Raw genomic sequence first — 22,484 nt, 5'->3', positions numbered from 1 at the left:
CCCCTGCACTCTGCACCACTTTACTCAATGCCATTACACCCCTTGCCAATCTATTCTACGCCACTGCGTCTACCTCGCACCGCTCCACTCTACACCACTATACTCTACGCCACTCAACTCCACACTGCCCCACTTCACTCTATGCCATTGCACTCTACACCACTCTACACTAAACCATTGCACTCTGCACTACAGTACTCTACGTCAATGCACTGTACACAAATGCACTCTATGTGACTGCCCTCTACACCACTCCACTATGCACCACTGTCCACTACATCAATGCTCTGTATGCCAATCTACTCTGCAACAGTGCGCTCTCCGGCACTCAACTGTATGCCATGCTACTCTGCACTACTGCACTCTATGCCACTGCACTCTAAGCCACTCTACTGTGCATCAATGCTCTCTACTTCACTGTGCTCTGCATCATTCCACTCTATGACACTGCGTTTTCTGACACTACTCCACTGTACACCATTCTGTTCTATGCCACGTCATTCTATGCCACGTCGCTCTACACAATGCACTCTTCGCCACTCTACACATCAGTACTCTGCGACTCTCTATTCAGCAACACTGCACTTTACGCCACTACTCCATTCTATGCCATTGCTCTCTATGCCACTGCACTCTCTTCCACTATATTCTGCATCACTCTACTCTACGGCACTGCACTCTGCAGCACTCCACTGTATGACACTGCACTCTGCAGTACTATATTCTGCTCTACACCACTGCACTCTGTGCCACTCTTCTCTACTCTGCAACATTGACCTCTATGCCACTCGACTTCAGTCCGCACCACTCCACTCTGTATCATTGCACTCTATGCCACTGCACTCTACTATACAACACTTTAATTTAAGCCATTGCATTCTACAATGATGCAATGTAGGTCACTGAATTCTATGATGCTGCACTCTACGCCATTGCACTTTATGCCACTATACTCTGCAACACTCTACAATAATGCACTCTTCACCAGTCCACTTACCTAGGCGGGTCCAAGACTCGGGCACGCCGCCGAGTTTGGGGGTCGCTCCGGTCCCCCGCAAGTCCGGCAGGGGGGCGGGGCACCACGCCACGGGTTTGACGCAGACGGCTCCTGCCCCTCACGCCAGCAAATGATTGGTTCTCTGGGGCGTTAACCCGGAAGCGCAAGGAGCGCTTCTGGGTCACATGTTGGAACGACAGCCGGGAAGCTGGTTACAATAAAAGGGCTGCGGAGCGGCAGATCAGCATCTTTCTCTGCCGCTCCACAGCTTGCAAGAGCGCGAGGGCCTCGGGACGGAAGTCTTCATTAGGGAGCTTTTTCTTGTTTCCCCCTGCAGGATATCTGAGAATTTCTACATATCTAAGCTGGATTGCCGGGGATTTCCATTTTCTCTTTGTTTTCTTTCCTTGGTTTACCTGTAGGATCTTGGGAGCACAACTCATTTTGGCAGCAAAAACATCGCAGGAGCATTGTGGAGAGATGCCCTCCCTCCTCCACCACAGACTTGCCCCTACTAGTGTGCCACTGTACAGCTGGGAGCCACGCTGGCTGAGTGAATGCTCAGCAGCCCCGCACGATTGGTGTTGCGGTAGTGGCTCCAGTTGGTTGATTAAGGCACGCTGGTAAATTTTAGACGGTCCCTGCTAACTCCAGGATTTTTGCAGGTGACGGCGCTATATAAATGCCCGAACTTGAACTTGAACTTAGGGGGCCGGATCTTGTGTGCTGTTCTACAGGTGTTTGTGAAGATTGGGCCTTTTTGTTTTTGGGCAATAGGAATGTATTGCTGTGTGGCCACAAAAGGGGGTGCTTTTACCCTTTGTGTGGGGTGATCAGCAGTCATTTTAAGAGAGTTATTTTCCAGTTTTCCTGTGGTGCCCTGGGTGTAGGAGTGAAGCTAGGGGGAGACAGGGCTTGGTAGTGATTACAAGGCTGTGGTGACTTCTTGTTGTTTGGTGTAATGGCCACTAAGGCAAAGAGAAGCCAGCAGCTGTCCCACATGAACAAATTTATGGAATCCATGTGCAGAAAATGGAGGACATGGGGCAAGCGTTAGCTGAGCTAAGGAGCAGAGTGGATGGGCAGGATGGGGCAGAGGAAAGGCCTAGACAAACGGGAGTGGCCCCTACGATGGCATTACCCCTCAGTGCCCAAAAGGGCTAGAGCTAGGAGAGGGCTGAGCCACGCCCCGTCGCCCCAGAGGGTGGAAGGAGCAGAGGCGGCTGTGCCAGCGGCACCGGTGGTGCCAGCACCACCTGCAGCAAGTAATGTGCCTGTACCACCAATGGTGAGCCCACCGGGTACAGAGGGGGGTAGCCAACCAGATACATCTGGTACCAATCCCCCGCCCCAGGCCCCAAGTATCCCTACAGGAGAGGGCCCATCGGAGGCGACTGGGCAGCCTGATTTGGTAGCTAGTTTGGCAGCAGTGTTACCATGGCTGGAGAAGGCAGGTACCTGGACCACGCCAACAGGCGCGGTGACATTGCATAGCAAGGAGAACGTGCTGGAGAAACCTAAGAAAATGGTGGCCCAGTTTGAGGGAGCTAAGGCAGGAGAGGGGGAGACAGCACCGGCAGGGAGTGCTGTGGCTAGCGGAGCGGTACCTAAGATGACCGGAGGGGACCCACTCGCATTAAGCATACAGTTAGATGCGGGGAAGGGGAAAACACTGAAAGCAAGACCGGCAAGTATGCCTCATACGTTGCCAATTTTAGGTTTGGGCGAGTTGCCCTCTTCTAGGGACCGGTTAGAAGGTATGTTTCACAGAAAGTGAGGGTAAAAATTGTGATGGGGGAATATGTAAATATGTTTTCCTTGTTGGTAGACAATGCAGAGAAGGAAGAAGCTAAAAAGAACAAGGAGTGGGAACACCAAAGGGACCAGTCTAGTTGGCTACAAAAGAAAAAGGTGGATGAGACCCTGGATAATTGGCTCAAGGTTTTCTCTAACTATATGGCAATAATGTTCATTTCCCAGGTTTTGGCACACAAATGGCATGTTACCAGAATAGGATTGCTTGTGCGCATGATGAATATGGCGGTGTGGGATGGAAGGAATATGATAAGGATTTTAATTGGGACCAAATTGATATGATTCTATAGTTGAGTCTCATGAAGTACGGGGCACAGGACAACTGCGGGGACAGTCCTTTTGGTCAGGCCCCCCGGCCCCAAGTCAACTTGGGGGATGGGGGAAAGAGGGGGGCATGTTGGGACTTTGACAAGCATTCATGCACCAGGGTGGCAGGCACATGCAAATTTAAACATGCATGTTCTTTCTGTGGACACGCATCGCTCCCTGAGTCCAAGTGTTTTAAAAAATCAAAGGACAGAGAAGGTAAAAAGCAGGATTGAGAGCGTATCCCTCACCAAGGCTCGGTCCCCCATCATAACCAGTGCCCTAATCCTATAAATACAATTGCCCTAACTCTGCTAGAATTTTACTTGAATGTTTCAGAGACGGTTTCAGAATCCCTGCACCTGGCTACGTGGGGGTTTCACATTGTCAAACCAACTATCTGTGAGGTTCAACAATAGGGTGGCAGCAGCAACAACAACAACAAAAATTGAAAAGAAATTGAAGTTGGGCAGAGTAGCGGCCCATGTGAAATAATACCAGTGGAGGGCTTTGTGTGCTCTCCATTGAGAGTGATTCCCAAGAAGGGGCAGGGGGGGTTTCACTTGATTTACAACCTTTCGAACCACTGAATGATCCCATAGATGGGGAGCTGTGCACGGTCAGATATGCATCTTTTGATCAGGAAATTGAAATGCTTAGAAGGCTGGGGTCTAGCGCACTCATAGCAAAATCAGACATTGAATCTGCCTTTCGTTGCTGGTACATCCACTAGATTTCAGCTGCTGGGTTTCCAGTTCCAAGGGAAATATTACATGGACAAATGCATGCCTATGGGGTGTTCTGTTTCTTGCTCATACTTTGAGACGTTCAGTTCCTTTTTGGAATGGGTGTTCAAGCAGGTGATGGGACACCAGTCAGTCCTACTACCTAGATGATTTTCTGATTTTAGGAACACCAGGCTCTTAAGAGTGTGGCTGGGCGCTGGAAAAGTTTTGTGCACTCATGCATGACTTTGGCGTGCCTTTGGCGCAAGGTAAGATGGTCGGGCCAACCACAGAGATCGAATTCTTAGGGATAAAATTGCACTCGGTACATGGGGTGTCACGTCTGCCAAAAGAAAAACCCAGAACTTTCAGGGCAGAATTGCAGCAATGCCTGAGGAAGGAGAAGGTTACGCTGCACCAGCCACAGCAAACAGTGGGACAGCTACATTTTGCACTAAAAGTCATTCTCATGGCACGGCGATTCTCACGCACCATTGCCAAGGCTATGTTAGGTCTCAAAGAAAAACATCACCACACCAGGTTGTCCAGTGAGGTCAGGCAGGACATGCGGATTTGAATAGCATTTTTGTGTGAATTCAATGGCAAGGTAGTGTGGCCCAGCCCACCCAGAGTCAGCCCCGAGATAGGTCTGATGATTGACGCTGCAGGTAGCGAAGGGTTTGGTGCCATTTTAGGTACGGCATGGGTGGCATAGCACTGGCCAGCATGGTGGGTAAATCCGGGCTCACAGGTAACATTGGTTTCTTGGAATTATTTCCCATCCTAGTAGCACTGTCATTCTGGCCAGCACAGCTGAGGAACCAATCTGTAGTTTTTTGCTCTGACTACAAGTCTGTGGTAGAATGCATCAACCATCAATCAGCAAAGTGTAAGATGATCCTGTAATGGTTAAAAGAAATAATATTGCTGTACATGAGGCTGAATCTTCTCTTTAGGGCAAAGCACGTCCCAGGTGTATTGAATCATGCTGCTGATGCGCTGTCTCGCTTTAAGATGCAGGTGTTCAGGTCCCACCACCCAGAAGCGGCAGAGAACCCAACGCTTTTCCCAGACCAGCTTTGGCAGCTTGGTGCCCCCAGTTACCGGACCAGGCAGAGGACATTCCCAACTAAGTATTATTTGACCAGACTGTTATCAGAGGGCAGGGCTGAGCTTGATTCAAGGGCCCGGGGTTAAGTGTCAACCCTATCTACTTTTTTCTGGACTAATGCAGATTTCCAATTTTGCTTCAATTTCTTTGTTGTTTGTTGTTGTGTGATGAAACAAAAACATTTAATAAGGGTGCTCAGTCCTGGTGCTATTTACCAGACAGCCATCGGTGTGATTTGTTGAAGGCACTAATGGAAGCACGTACCCACAGCACTATGCAGGATACTGTCTATGCTGCCATTTTCATTTTAAGATGCTCCTAATGTAGATGTTAAAGACTTGTGCAAGGCACTTTCATGAACTGTACAGGTTTCCAAATGACACAGAAAGAACAGCTTTATTAACTTTATAAGGCTGTTGTTTCAGTGTCATTAGGAAATCCGTACAGTTCATGGTTATCCTTTCAGCTAGGACTTTTTGCGAGACTTCTGTATCACCCATAGAGCCATTCATACTTCCACCCCATGCTACCTAGAAAACAAACTTAAGATGGCTGGAGGCTCTAGACCTTCACGTAATGCTGAAAACCTGTTGCACTAACCTCCAACTTTCAAAAGGGAAAGACTTTTGGCGCAATCTTTCTAAGGTACTGCGACTAGAATTTGGAATTCTCTACTTTCACAATTTTGCACCACCACCTTGTTTTGGATCTTCAAAACAAATCTTAAAACTCTTTTCTTTCAAAGACATTTTTCTTAATCACACTCCTCACCAAGTTCCCCACCTGGTATGCACACTCACATTTAATGGCATGACCCTGACTGTAAATGTAAAGTCCTAAGGCAACTTAAATAGCAATCAAAAATAGACAATATTTCATAATTAACTGAAGGAAAAAAGTATTAGAAAAATACAAAATATGTATCATTTTCTTCAAACAGTACCAAAAAACATGAAATATGAATCAATCTACATACTCACTCCAATCATATATACATTCACTCACTCATTCTCATGACTAAAAACATTCAATTAGACAATAACATGTGTAATTAATTCCACAGTAGCTGATCGATCTACTACATCAAGATATTAGTAATTGGAAAAGCTGGATTCAGCACAATAACAATGGATAAAACACAGCTGAATACTAGATGGTATCTGGATCAAAGCAACAACAGTAGAAGAGAACGTGGCTAGAAACCAGATGGTATCTAAACGCGTTTCGGCACATGAGGTGCCTTCATCAGGAGAAGCCACAGATTTAATTATCTTGATGCCTGTAAGTGCAAAAACAGTAAAAATATATATGGGTCCAATAAAAAAGGAAGATTGATCAAAAGATAGAATGAAGTAATCAATTGCTTCATATCTGTGAGCAGCAGTGTGTAAAGTCCCAAATACCAGAGATTTCATGCATATGAAAGAAATTATTCTCAAAGAAATTAATATCCAAACGCAGTGCTGCAGATCTATTTCAGTGGATAACAATGCCATACCTTAAATAGATTAGAAATAAGTGTGCCCTGAAGAGGAGGGGAAAATTGTTACATTCATAATAGAATATCCCAAACACACAGTGTAGTTAGGTCTCATATAAGATACGCTGTCAAAAAATACCCTGAGTAATGCAGGAGTCTACGGGGCACAGTAAAAAGGTTATAAGAGAAATCCTCTCCAATGTTGTATGGGAACAAAATATATATCTAAATATTGAATGAAAGATTTTTATTGAAGAATTGCATTGATTGTCATGAACGATCATGACTCCAAAAATACACTATGGTAAAGCACATCTACCCACCTAATAGATTAACAAGGTGTCCAACATATAATTCCACAGAGAAAGGCCAACTCAAAAGGACCTGTCTAGGATGAGGATGCAGTTGGTCCGTCTTTCAGAACAGTCTATGAACAATACGCAAAGGGCATGCGTTAACCTTACTGCCAACATAAAAACACTCTAAAAAGCACTAATCAAAGATACACACTTTCGCGATGTGTCGGGGGCAATGAGCCCGATGAGAATCAATCTGCCCCCTGCCACGGATATATGATATTGGCTCTAAAAAAAATAATAAATGAAGTATAATATGTGTTAAATAATCTGCAAGAGCTAGCAGCTGATAAATACCCGAAAATCATGCTATAACAATGAATTCCTTACATGGATGAACCGCTGGTAGCAAGTCAACAGCCAGACGCCATCTTGATTAGGGATGGACACAAAAAACTTGAACATTTAAGAAGCCGGCAGTTGCCGTCATATGACCTGTCACATGTTGTTAGTGGATTGGAAGAAAGATATAGCAGACACAGCGGCCAGTAACAAAAAGGTAAAATCATCATGTAACCCTATAAAGATAACTCACATTGGCTATTACACTCTATGAGAAAGAAAAAAATATAGAAAAACTGGAAAGCGTGATGCTGCGAATAGACGCAAGGAGGTTGAACATTGTAAAAAACTGACAGATGCAGTCAAATGATCTGTCACGTGCTTTAAAATGAACAAAAAGGACATATAGCAAATACGGCGGCTATTCATACAAAGGACAATGATTAGCCTCCTATTCACAGGTATGCAGTTGGATAAGAAAAAACACACCTTGTTAATGATGCATGAGGAGAGATAATGAGTTGATAAGATGGTAAAAATATTACAACTCCAATCATTACCATCACTTCTCTGAGCTGATAAATGTATGACAAAGATGGCTAAAAACATCCACGAAGGATGAATGAGTCTGATGTTAGATGGAGTGGCATAGAGCCCTATACCAAAGTATCAGACATCTAAACTATCGTAGGCAGATAAATGCTGGAGACATGAAATAAACTCACCCAGCATTGAAACGTATGGCTTGTTCCCATGGAATTTCTTGGCCACGAGTAACAGTATCTAAAGTGAAAATCCATTATACTTCTCTGCTTTGTCTTAAAAGCTTCTGGATCACAGACTTGTTCGTGGTTGATTTTTTCCAATATGAGCCAATCAATCTCTTCTGGTTTATGCCCTAGTTCAAGATAATGCTTCACAAGGGGTGCCATGATTGTTTTTGGTGTGAATGGCTGATCAATGCACCGTAGATCATGTAGCTAAAGATCTGGGTGTCTCCCCTACATATCCTAATCTGCACAGACACAATAAAAGATATACAATGTTCTTAGTTTTGCAGTTGGTAAAAGATTTCATAACAATGTGGTGTGCATTGTGTACAAATGTTGCCGTGGTGATGGCATTGTCACATGGCTTGAATTGTGAACATTTGTAATTGCCAACCACTGCATCTTAACCATCAACGGTTTTCTGAATGTAGGGTGTGTTAGAAACGGGGTCGCGTGGTTCGGAGCAGGTAGGCTAAACTCCGTAGGATTGTGTAAAGCATCTGCGCAGTCCACACTCACAGCAGTGACACACTAGGCACACTACACAAGAGACTCCACACCAGGTTATGTGAAAATAACTTATGTATTAGGAAAAAGCACATTAGAATGCAATCACAGTCATCAACACTGTGCCAACCGGCACCAGGTGGCAATTTACATGGGAAATTATTTACAGGGCAGGGCCAATCGGGCCGCTGCCAGAACCATCACCAGGTACAGATAGCTAGTGAATGTAAACTACCAGCAATAAATGTATCACAGCCAGTAGTTCTGGGAAGACCATGCACGATAAGCATAAATCTCTTTAGGCATTCATCAAAGTAGGCCTAAACATGAAGCATAAACCTCATCAGCCTGAAAACATTAACAGCATGAAGGCATCATCTCCGGCACAAGAGCACGTTAGGTCAGGCATAAACCTAAAACAGCATGGCATAACAGCAGACCTGACCATCAGCTTCTTAATGTCATAAACATTAGGCATAAAAATAAAGCATCATGACAGTCGAGTTAGAAGCATGAGCAACCCATTGGGCCGAAAAAGACATTATGCATAACCATATTCAGATGGGCCATAAACCATGAGTATAAATCACATGTGCATGAGGCATCCTCCTAGGGCATCTTAGCAGGACATTGGGCCTGAAAATGTGATGCATCTCATTAGGCGTATAAACACATTATGCATCGTAACAGAAGGGCAAACATGGTAGCACCTAGAACATCATAACCTGACGCTAGGCATCCTCAGGGGCATACATCGCCTACTGCATTAGGCAGAATCACTTTAGCATAGGGCATAAACATAGTAGCCTGTGGCATCTTGTTAGTATGAAACCATTAGCTCACGCATAGAATGAAAGCATTGTAGTATGACATTGGGCATCCTCTCATAAGCATAAATCACCTCATCCAACAGGCCCTACTAGCATAGATGCGTTACCCACAAACCATGGTGCATGAATCATCAGCGTAAACACAATATGCCTTACAAGCATGTCATGCTGTTGCAGGGATTCTGCTCATACAGAGAACTGAGCACAGAGACCCAGGACATCAGTGAATTGTGGTGGACCAAAGAACTCACCTCATTACCTAGAACCCCTAACCGACTAGCATAAGTGTCACATTAGCTGTTCGTCCTATAGCAAAGTAACCAATGACATGGGTAAAAAAGAGACACGATAAAGTTTAAAATATTTATTTTAACGACATGCTCTAAGATGCAGTATTTTTGTGAGCATAAGCAGGCATATGATTAAAAATAATACAATCAGGATTGTTACAATTCCATAAAACATAAAAGGAGAAATCATATTATAATGATGGTGGAAACAGATACTATAGTGCCTTGTATGCCACCCTCCCTAGCTAGGAACTATGGGCCAGATGTAGGTAATATCGATTTACCTACTCTTAAATACCGAATCATACAGATTCGGTATTTAAGAGTAGGTAAATGGGATGTAGGTAATTTCACTTTTGAAATTTCCGAATCGGAATGATTCGGTAATTACCAAATCGGTATTTGCCGATTCGGTAATTGGCATTGATTCCTATGGGCCTTGAGGCCCATAGGAATCAATGCCAATTACCGAATCAGTAAATACCGATTCGGTAAAATTACCGAATTTGCAAGGGGGACAGGGTGTCACTTTGACACCCTGTTGCACCCCTCAATTGTGCATGGGTGCACATGTTGCTGACATACATGCCCTTAGGCCATGTATGTCTGCAACATGGCACGTTTTTTAAAGCAAAAAAAATGCTTTTTGAAGGGTTTTCATTATTTACCACCAACTTCTAGCTGGTGGTAAATAACGAATTCTTAAACCCTTGTAGCACTGATTACAGTGCTACCTACATGTTAAATTACAGAATCGGTAATTTTACCAATTCGGTATTTTACCGAATCAGAAAAATTACAAATTCGGTAAAATTACCGATTCTGTAATTTAACATGTCCCTACAGCACAATATCCAAATACCGGTCGGAAACGGCCGAAAATCTGTATTTTCGGCCGTTTCCGACCGGTATTTGGATACCTACATCTGGCCCTTAGTTTTATAAAATATAGATAGTCTCTTAGGCTTGAATAGAGGACCCCATATCTCCAAGATCAGCAGAATTTAATCACATCAGGATCTGCAATAGCTCTCTGTCTCTCTGGGAATGGGTTTTCTTCAGAGTGTGTAAAATCCCGTATGCAGTGCAATATTAAAGGCACCAGGATTTCAGCTAGCTGCAGCTGCGTGCATGTTGTGTCTAGCGCATGAGCCGATCAGCCCAAACAACACCTAACTTTGCTATGATAACCTTGTAGGCTTCAGCACTGACTGTGCAGACTAAGGTCAAGATGTAAGACTAGAAACGTTGAAAACAAGCCATTCTCATGTGAAGCAATTCAAGCAGCCTAACTTACAACAACAGTTACATATAGTGTTGTGTGCAAAAGCGGCAAAAAGGTGAAATGGCGTTTAAACTTCGAATAAGCCTAAGCTAACATAGCAATTTGTGTAAGTTAGGCCCTGCCTTCACTACACCCTCCCTTGATCGGAACCCGCACACAACGGGGGGCAATTTAAAGCGAAGAGTTCAAGTTCGAGTGAGACAGAATCAAGTTCAAAATTTGCCAAACTATACAATTGGGAGTAAAATTCCGAATTAGTAACCACAAACTTTTTTTTAACTTAAAACCAAGCAGAGGTTGCAAAGTGTCTAAGGCACGAAATGTGAACAGAGTAAAAAAAATTAAAGTAAAAAGTCACGAGCCCAGTACGCATTTGAAGCCAGAACAGTATGCTACTTCAATCCAAAAGCGTATAGGCACAATACATTACAACTGCCTCCAATAGGAAATCGTTGTTCTCTTCAGAGAAAATTGTAGCCATCCAATTCAATAATGGGAAACAACACACATGTTCTTCAACAGCCGGAGCCTCTAGCACCATCAGAGGACAACTCGGGTGTTCTTCGAGATAACTGCGTGACAGAAAGTCATGGACTGCAGTCCATATATTCCAATTACCTAGGACTCTGTGTGCCGCTGCACAGTCCATTATTCCAATACCAAACCAGTCTAACTCATGAGCAACTAAGGGACTCATTAGTAGATCATAATCCGGGTTAGGAGACACCGTATTGCAGAGACACAAATCTAGAGCCCATTTAAAATCGCAATCTGGGCATTGGAAGACAGGCTGCACGCATGTAAAATACAAGAACCGGAAAGATAATCCATACGCCACACTCAAGGTAGCCAGCGGGAGCGCTCCATAGTAATCAAGCATCCGGTTACAAAGCTGATGCAGCCGGGGGAGGTTGTCGTGGGGCACAGATTGTGCAGCCATTTTTTAGCAAGCAAATCAACAGCAGTATACTGGCAGCCAAGGTCAGTATTAACGGTAATCCACCAAAGAGGGTGGACAAAATAGAATGAAAAAATGCTGGTATCACACCAAATATAGTTTGGAATGAAGTCACCAGGCCAGAACCTACAATTTGAAAAAGTGCGCCAAGCCTGTGGTCGACGAGGCATTGAAGATAGTGTGAATTTAAACACCGAAATGCAGGGGGAGATCAGGATTCAAAAGGGCATGCACCTCGGTGCGAGTGTTTGCCACATGAAGGACAAATGTTTTACACAAAGAAGTAAGGGCAACTTCTTTTTGAGACAATAGAGCCCTTATTCGACTCATCTTGTTAAACTCTGCTTTCAAGGTCAGAATATAAGGCCAGATGGATACATCGAGCTTCCCATGCGGAGGAGAGAACAGCACTTTTTGCAACAAACTACACATTGGGAGACAGTCACAATGTACAGAATCCCTGCCAGCATACCACAGCAATCTTCATTATTTAAAAGTAAATAACTACAGTTTGCTAGCGCCGTGAAAGTCGGAGTTATGGCCGGGACAAGATTTTCTTTTAAAATGCATACTAAATTCGGGAAGTCAGAGTTACAAGAGCCGTGCATTTGGATGTTCCTGCAAACTAATGAGTGATCAGGTGTGGAAGTGTAATCTTCACCTTTCAGATAAACTTCTTTATCCACCCTGAGGCACCTATAGGTAAACGGCAGAGACCAAGCTTCATGGAGATAAGCGCTAGCCAAAGGTTCATATCTGCCTATGGCGTAGTATTTCATACATGAGTCGAATATGAATAGTGGAAAAGGCAGTGTTATTAACCCATGAATGAGCCACACCACTGAATTATATTCGGCAACAGAAAAAGGCAATGGTTCTTACTTTTCCATATGCAAAAGTGAATAAGCAGCATTTTTCATAGACATGAATTGTTGTTTCACAGTCAAATTAAACGGTAAAAATAGAGAAGAGGTATTCATGTAGTTCCAAGGCACTTTACCAGCCTTCAACGTTTGCAATGTCCAACCAAATTGCATAATGGAACGTAATTGATTTTGACCATGATTCAAAACAGACACTTCATCCTGTACGATATCAACAACAGAAGAAACAATATTGTCCAATGTGTAAATTCGGGAAGAAAGGGTTTTAATTCTGTTATCAACAACTGCAAGCACTTTTTCTAAAATTGCTTGATCTATTTCACGTAACCTAGAAGCCGCTTTAATTTGAGACAGTTTCCAAACTTCATTGTAAACAGCATATACCCATCTTTTCGATCTGCCTCCCACCGGGCCTTTAACAAAGTCATTCAGATCAACATCTTCAGTTAATTTGGACAGATGGAGTTTAACTGACGCTAAGGTGGAATGTTTGAGCCAGTTCTGACATACCTTGCCTACTGAATAGGTAGTAACAGAATGATCACTTTGAAAACGGGGATCCACCCTAACCTGTGTATATCCAGCGGCCAGCCCCAGAAAACGATGTTGACATAAATCTGAACTTTTCTGCCATAACAACCAACCTTGGGAATCAAAACTGGAAATGTTAAAAGACTAAGGGCCAGATGTAGGAGCCCTAATACCGGTCGGAAACGGCCGATTTTGGCCGTTTCCGACCGGTATTAGGGTTTTCAGATGTAGGACATGCATTTACAGAATCGGTATTTTACCGATTCTGTATTTACCGATTCGGTAAAATTACCGAATCGGTAAATACAGACTCGGTAAAATACCGATTCTGTAAATGCAGATGTAGCTGGCACATGTCAGAGTGCCACAGGGCTTTAAGAATCGGTATTTTACCACCCAATCCAATTGGGTGGTAAAATACCGAATCCAGGTGTGCATGCACATCTGTGCATGCACACCTGTGCCATGTGACACACAGACATGCCCATAGGGCATGTCTGTGTGCCACATGACACACAAGCCTGTAATTGGGGTGCTAGAGGGTGTCAAAGTGACACCCCCTGCACCCTTGCAAGAATAGGTAATTACCGAATCGGTAAAAACCGATTCGGTATTCCACATTGATTCCTATGGGCTTCAAGGCCCATAGGAATCAATGGGGGATACCGATTCGGTATTTACAGAATCGGTAAATACCGAATCTTACAGATTCGGTATTTACCGAATCAGAATTACCTACATTTCCCCCCCTCTAATTTACCACTTCTTAAATACCGAATCGGTATGATTCGGTATTTTAGAAGTGGTAAATTAGATTTACCTACATCGGGCCCCAATTCAGCAACAGAGACTGTAATTCACTAAGGGACAAATCAGTGTGATTGTACCTTGAAGGGTATTCTCCTACATCAGGAAGAGAGGGAGCATTTAATGTTTTTGACGTAGCCAATCCAAAGCAGGTTGTATGTGAAATTGTTGAATTCAAAAACAACATATGGTACGGGATGAGACATGCTCGATGCAAAACCTCAGTGCCTTGTACCTGTCAGCCTTTACATCCCCAAACAGATTTAAGATCAATAGTATCTTTCCACAGTTCATAGCCCCCAATGGCTAATTGGTCAAGAAAGGATTTAGAAGATAGTAATTTAGTGTGGGTATGTCTAACTATGGAAGAGGACTTGCCAGTCATCTTTAAATAAAATGTGGCAGGATTAGATTGATTAAAATTAGTAAAATGTGTAAACTTTTGCAAAAGAGTTTTTGAGCTGCCCTCAACGGGAGCTGGACAATGTTCCCATTGTGTATAATTAACCACATTTCTAAATGTGTTTGCTTTGTGCAGAAAATGAATACCATAATGTTGGTAGCAAAATAAATCAGCATAGTTGGCTGAGTCTAAATAAAAATCTTCAGAATTAAATGCAGCATAATATTTCAAATCAGAAAACAGAGACTCTATGACCTGTACATCCCAGTCATCAGAGCGTATATTTTGTTTAACCACATCCCCCATTGAAACACGTAGTACATTGGGAACATTAATAACCCCTGTGGAGCAGTGAATTTGAAATCTAACTACATCCCAAACAATCCCATCTAAAACGGGCCAAGCTGTAATGTTAACAAAAGTCTGGTCCCTTTTCATGATGTGAGATGAGGAGAGGAGTGCCAAAATTCCATCAATTAGTCTAATTGAATTTCTTCCTTTAACATAGTGCCCATTTATAAAACAAATAAAATACACCACAAATCCGATCGACATGAATAAAAAAAATAGAAAAAAGCACAAGTCAAATGTAAGTCCATGGGGGTATCAAAAAATGTTTCTTAAACCAAACAGCAAAAAAAACATTTTTCGATGGGGACGTTGATGTAACAGAGTCAGTGTCAAATGAAAAGTGCGACCGGTTAAATGCAGATGTTTGTAAATCAGACATCGACAAGTCTGTAGGGTAGGTATACTTAGTCTCATAAAGGGGATCACCAGCCGGTGTATTCAATAAAGGATCAGTAACTATAGGCATTTTGATGGCAATGTCAGGCCTGGTGGAACTCGCCGGAGCCAAAACAGAATTTCTCAACATCGCTGGACAAGAGACCGCTGGACTCATACTAAGAAGAATCGCCCACTCGCTGTAATTTGACATTGTCAATGGAGATATACCTGTTTTCCTTGCGACCAGGAAGGGGAGGTAAAATGAATGTTCTTGTACCCTGCAAGCCAAGCACAGGAACTGGTGCACGATATGAGGGGCCGAACTCCTTCTTGTTCACCACCTTCTCTCGGACCAGATCACCAACTCAGGGTAGCCAGCCAACTACCGGAATCTGAAAAGCAGCATCAGATGTGGAGGGCAAATGTTCCTTTGCAAGACTGTCTCTGGTCTTTTGTAGATTCTGGTAAACAGAAGAATGTTCATCTATGTCAAAGGATGAGGCAGACGCTGCCATGTCTAGACCCTCAAGGTCCGGAACAAACATTTTGATGCCAAAGAGCATTTCGTATCGGGTTCACCTACTCAGAGACCTTCTAGGGAGATTATTAAGTGCACGCTGTATGCTATAGAGATGGGCTAGCCAGTTCCGGCCGATACCTAAAACCTTAGCTGTCAAGGATTACTTTAAGTCATGGTTCATTCGCTCCACAACACTATTGCCCACAGGCCTGTATGGAGACGAAAATTTGACCTTGACCCCCAATGAACCCATGGCATCCTTGTACGCCTTAGAGGCGAACGGTGCGTCCCTGGTCCGAATGAAAGGTGCCTCATGCAAAAATTCCCAGAAAGATACGCAAATCCCTGATGACAGTGAGGGCATCAGTACTCCTTTGAGGCCACACCCAAACAAAGCGTGTGCACGAATCAACTGCAACTAAGATGTACTTATACGCAGTATCAGAGGAGAAAGGACATATGTTGAGTTAGCACACAGATGTTAAAAGAGAAGCCTTCACCTCACAAAAGACACGATCCCGTATGCCCCGATGTTTCTACTCATTGGGACCCTATACCAGATGCAGCATTGACGCCCTGGATTGAAGCGGAAGTGGAGACGCTAGGAGACCTGTACGCAGATGGCACCTTATTGCCTTTTGTGACACTAACAGCAGGTAATGGATTATCAGTAGGTCAATTCCTTTTACAAGCAGCCATTACACCAACATTTACACTAGAATGGGGGGACATGACTAATGAGCTACCGACACATTAATTATTGCAGTACCTTCATATAATGGGAAAGGGATCGCATGAAATACACTGTCTGGTTCAGACCATGCTCGTCCATGTATTGAATCCACGAATGACTATGATACACGGAGGCACAACATTAACAGGAGGCTCATTAGAAGGAAGTACTACAGAGACAGGTGAAATTTCTACACCTTATAAGAATACCGCCCCAACGCCACTTCAGCGAGAAAAATCAACGCCTATATCTCGGAATGTGACTTCCCCTACGTGTAGGACAGTCAAAGGGAACCTCCTTCCAGAAATAAAGGATTTTAAAGCCAACATCCCTCTCATACCCCACTCAAAAACATCACAAAGTACGTCAAGGACTTCACGAAACCCAGATCCTCATAACGTAAGACCAAGAGCCCAGGTCTCAGGAAGCGCATCCCACTCCACAAACAGAGGAGGCACTAACACCAGAACCAATGACAAAAATAGGAAAACTAAAGAAACCAAAGTTCTAATGCGTCAGGCTACAAGCAAAACTCGAAATTAGCAGACGCATGCTTCCAAAATATCTTCACAATCTCAAAAAGAAATCGAAGCTCTTCGAAATAAAAAGGGTAATATGTCACAAGACATTTTAAACGCATTACAAACTTTGGTAAAAATAATGAAAATTACGGTAAGCACCCACGACAAAATCGAAGATGTCCAAAAATTAGTGCATAACTCCCAAGAAAAGAGTAGAGAGACACTCATGCCATTATGAAATAGACATAACCGACCAGACAGAAATCTTAAATACCAATCAGATGATGAAACCTTAACCTTAATACAGTCATATGAGCTGGAAACTAGCAGCAGAGGGGAGGAAATTAAGTCAGTCCAGATCGATGCCAATAGAAAATCCTGGCCTAAGAATAGGAAACCAACCATAACAACCTACAACAAGTCCAGTTAACTGGCAATCCTCGAGAAATGAACCCTAATAGCGCAGAGAAACAACTACTATGCCTACTATTCAACTGTCGGTCCGCAGCAAAACATGCCTCAGACATCGCTGCCCTCATCGTTAGTCAGGAAATAGACATAACATCCCTAACAGAAACATGGCTTACGGAATCATCTTCCCCGGTCATGGATCTTCTGGTGCCCCCACACTATAACATTATAAGATTAGACAGACAAAAAAAAGACAGGTGGGGTTATAGCATGCATACACCGGTCGGATATAGAGATCACCCAAATACAATCTGACCCTCTCGAATCGTGTGAATACCTAGGACTCAACGTAAGAACAGCAAGCAATCAAAAATGCAACCTGCATGCGCTTTACCACCCACCAGGCAATAATGCTACTTTCATAGAACAGTTAATGGAGATCATCACGGCTAACTCTAACAGTCACACTAATAACATATTCCTAGGAGACTTCAATTTACATTGGGATGACAATAATGACAAACAGATCAACGCATTGAAAGACTTTCTGACAGATCTAAACCTTACTCAAGCCTGCACACAGCCAACCAACTTGCAAGGGGCAACCTTAGATTGGGTAATTTCAAGGACCTAAGATGTAACAGTCCAATCAATTGTTCCTTGTGATTGGTTAGATCACTATGCCATAACCTTCCTGATACCCACAATAAAAAAGAGAAAAATCGCGCAGCCTGTCAAACTGAAAAAGTGGTCGCGGGACATTAAAGAACCTAATATTGAACTGCTTATAACAAGATGTGAGAAGGAACTAAATCTGCCTAACAACTTGCTGAACACTTACGAACTCACTGATCACTACACTAAGTCAATGACAATATTGTCAACTCCACAATGCCACTAAAATTAAAAAGAATATCTGAGAAGGATAAAAATCCATGGTTTAATGAGACACTGAATGAAGATAGGCAGAAATTGAGACTGGCAGAAATAAGATGGAGACAGCACCCATCATCCCCCCAGCTTAAAACACTCAGAAAGTACCGAAACGAGTACAACAAAAAAGTACTCAACTCCAAGAAGGAATTCTTTAGATCGGAACTAGACAGCGCCAAAAACAGACCGCGGAAACTAATTGAGATGTTAAAGCAACAATCAAATAAATTGGCCAAATCTGCACAAGAAACTACTGAGGGCCATATGTAGGTAATTTGTGCTTTGCAATTCTCAAATTGCAATTTTTAGAGAATCACAATTATAGAATCGCAAAACGCAATGTAGGTAGGATTAGCAACATTTTTGCAAATCCCACTCATTCCTTATTTGTGGATCGCAAATTGAGATTCGCAAATAAGGAATACCTTCTCATTCATTCCTATGGGCTAGAAGGCCTCTAAGAATGAATGGGAAGACATTCTCAATTTGCGATTCTCAATTAGAGAATCACAAATTGAGAATGCAATTTTAAGGGTGCAAGGGTGTCAATAGGACACCCTTTTGCACCCCTGAAATAAACATGTGTGCACATGTGGCGCACATACATGCACTAAGGGCATGTATGTGCGCCACATGGCACTTTGAAAAATGCAAAAAAATGCATTTTTCAAAGAAATCGCAAATTACCACCAACCTCAAGTTGGTGGTAATTTGCAATTCCTTAAACCAAAATTTGCACAACTTGGGTGCTTCCTACATTGCATTTAAGGAATCGTGATTCCTTAAATGCAAATGCAAAATAAGGAATCGCATAATTTGTGATTCCTTATTTTGCATTGTGGGTTTTTCTGTGCTACATAGCGTACTTCCAAGATTGCGATCATAAATGCTGAATTTGCGTTCGCAATTAGGCTTCCTACATATAGCCCTAAAGCTCAACTGAGCTGCGAAGAATTCTCTACATTCTTCACTGACAAGGCCAACACGCTAGAAAGAGAGCTCAGGTTGGCAGCCAACAACCTGTCTAGACAACTACCAACACAAAACAATGATACCACAACAAACGATCATGATAGATTGAAAAACAATGCACAATGGGCAACCTTCAAGCTATATGACCAGAATTCCATTGACAAAACTCTCTCGGATATCAAACCTAACTACCACTACAATGACCGCCTCCCCTCTAAATGCTTAAAAAGAATCAATCATATCATCATCCCAGTATGGACAAAGATAATAAATGCCTCACTTTCTCAAGGGATCCTACCAGAATGCCTAAAAACAGGCATCTTTCCCATCATCAAAAAACCTACAGCGGACCCGGCAGAGCTTAATAGCTTTCGCCCAGTAACCAATATTCCAATACTTGGCAAACTAATCGAGAAATGTGTACGAAATGAACTGTGCAACCACATCGCCAATTTCAAGCTGGATTCAGACCAGGCCACAGTACGGAATCAGCAATCTTCACATAGTGGATGATGCGCTGCAGGCCCTAGACCACAACCAAACATGCCTACTAGTACTTCTTGACCTGTCGTCTGCCTTTGACACGGTAAACAATGAAAAATTGCTAGCCAGGCCACAAGACAGGATGGGACTATCTGGAATTGTTTGAGTCATTCCTCCAGAACAGAACTCAAAGATTCCTAGTCAACCAGACGCTTTCTCCGTCATGCCCAAATTCAATTGGAGTCCCTCAAGGTTCAACACTATCCCTATCAATATTCAACCTACATGTCACACCCCTCACAGAAATTCTCCGAGATGCATGCATATCTTATCACATGTACGCTGATGACACTCAGATCTACATTAAGATAACGTCACTGGAAGACATATAGAAAATCAATGAGGCCTTAAAAATGTCATTACACTGGCTAACTAGTAATCATCTGACACTAAACGCACAAAAAATGGAATTCCTATTAATATCACCACCGAAGAAACCCATGGAAGCGAAAGAATGGACCAAACTGATAACAGCACTAAATTGCACCCCTACACTAGTTGAATCCGCAAAATCACTGGGAATCATGCTAGATAAGAACTTAGACATGAAAACACACATCAAATCAATGACAAAAAGTGCCCGGTTTCACCTGAACTATATTAGAAAAATGAAACCACTCACCGCTACAGCGGACCTCAAACTAGCAGTCCAGTCCTTAGTTATTTGAAGGACTGAATATGGATGTACAACTCTAGCAGGTTTTTCAAACATTTCCACAGCTCCACTAAAAGTATGTCTAAATGTGGCAGCTAGACTCATTACTGGATCCAGAAAATACGACCATATCTCCCCTCACCTGAAAGCATTACACTGGTTACCTTACAAAGCCAGAATTCAATTCAAACTGGCATGTACTACACACAAAGTGCTCCACTACAAAACTCCAAGATACCTAGCTCAGAAAATAGAACTTTTAGGGGAAGCAGAAAATCTAGGAGCGCCAGAGAACTGCTGCTGAAACCACCCATCTTTCGGAAGAATAAAACATATGACAGCTTTCTCTGGAGCAGCCCCCAGAATCTGGAACTCACTCCCTCCAAACATTAGAAAAATTCCAAACACTGCAACATTCAAGAAGGAAGCAAAGAGCTTCCTAATGAGCAAATTCCTTCCATAAGGCTAGACTGTTCTTTAGCATTATGACTAATACCCAAACGTCGATCACAAACCGGTCCATGAGGCTAGACTTTCTTTAGCATTATGGCTAATACCCAAACGTCGATCACGAACCGGTCCTGATGTAGAATCCACAGAAAGCACTACAGAAATACTGGAACTTTTGCTGAAACAGATAAGAATCTCATGTACAAGAATAATTTTTATAGTAATGCTGCTGTTTTTGCTGAAACTGATAAGAAAATCACATACAGGAATTATCTATAGCCATTCGCACTGTATCACAAATGTTCCAAATGTAACTGTGACGCGCTCTGATACCCAAGGGTCAGGTCTGCGCTATATAAAACTCTATAAATAAAATAAAATAAATAAAGATGAACGTGACATCCGGAGATATCAAAGACGTGGCTCATTGTTTCCACCTCGGGTGCAAAGCTATTGAATTTGGTACACTGGCTTTTGTCACTGCCTCCAAGGAAGGATACGGTGTAACAACCAACATTCGTTTTCCCTGTGACAATGCCCGTTCTTTTAGAATCACCATCTGCACTGCAGTCAAAACTTTTCCCACAGTGGACAATCGCATTTCAGCCGAAGTTACAAGTGTGACTTGTAAGCTATAGGGACTGTGTCACCCTCATTAAAAGTCAGGTACGTGAAACCAACTGCGCCTGGTACAATTCTTATCACCAGGCATTGGTATGGTTGTTACGAGTCATTAAGTATTTCGATTCAAAAAGATCAGACTGCAAAGAATGCAAAATTGCAGAATGCTCAGGCAGCCTGCAAGATTTGGTGAAAGTAGGTTGTACCAAGGCATAAAGCGTCTTGGTACGCTGGGCATAATCTGGAATATAAGTAAACCCGAAGTTCAAAAAACCCAGTAAAGATTGTAGTTGTCGGAGCGCGCAGCTGTGTGCATTTCTCCAGGAAGTGAGGTGCTAAACCTCGACCTTCATTGTTGAGCTCATAGCCCAGGAACAACACTGTGTACTCTGCAATGTGTGATTTTGCAAAGTTAAATTTGTAACCGAAGTCCGCAAACATGCAAATGATGCGGTCAACCTGACACAGATGCGGCCATAATTTGTCGACTGTGAGATAAATGTCATTCACATACGAACACGCATCAGGGTCGAGTCACTCGAAAAGAGAGACAATGCAGGCGGCAAAGACGCCTGGACTGTTCTTATAGCCCATAGCTAATCTTTGGATTTGTTTTTGTTTACCGCCACAGGTAAAAGCTGTCCATTGCTTACTAAGAGAGGACAGGTTATGGCTAAAAAAGCCATTGGATATGTCAAGTGAGGTTTTAAAATGTTTACGCACAAGACTATCCAAGAGGGCTGAACTGTGAGTATTCTGTACCACGCAGAACCGACAATCAGAGTTCAAGTGCCGGTAATCCAATACCAAGCGGTACGAGTCATCAGGCTTGGTCACAGTAAAAAGAGGATTATTCATCGGAGACACACACGTTTCAATCACACCTTGATATTCCAATTGTTTAAGGATTTCTGCCACATGGTATACTGGGGTTGAGGCTGTGGCATACAACGCAATGGTATCTCATGTCTGGGGGAAAATTTGTCACATCCACATTGAGTACGGTACAATGCCGGTGCAAGCACCTTAGCCCACTCTTCTGCAAAATTCAGCACCTGT

Source organism: Lissotriton vulgaris, chromosome 5 (assembly GCF_964263255.1).
Source record: "Lissotriton vulgaris chromosome 5, aLisVul1.2, whole genome shotgun sequence".
In the NCBI taxonomy this organism is placed as follows: Eukaryota; Metazoa; Chordata; class Amphibia; order Caudata; family Salamandridae; genus Lissotriton; species Lissotriton vulgaris.
This window is presented reverse-complemented; position numbering follows the sequence as displayed.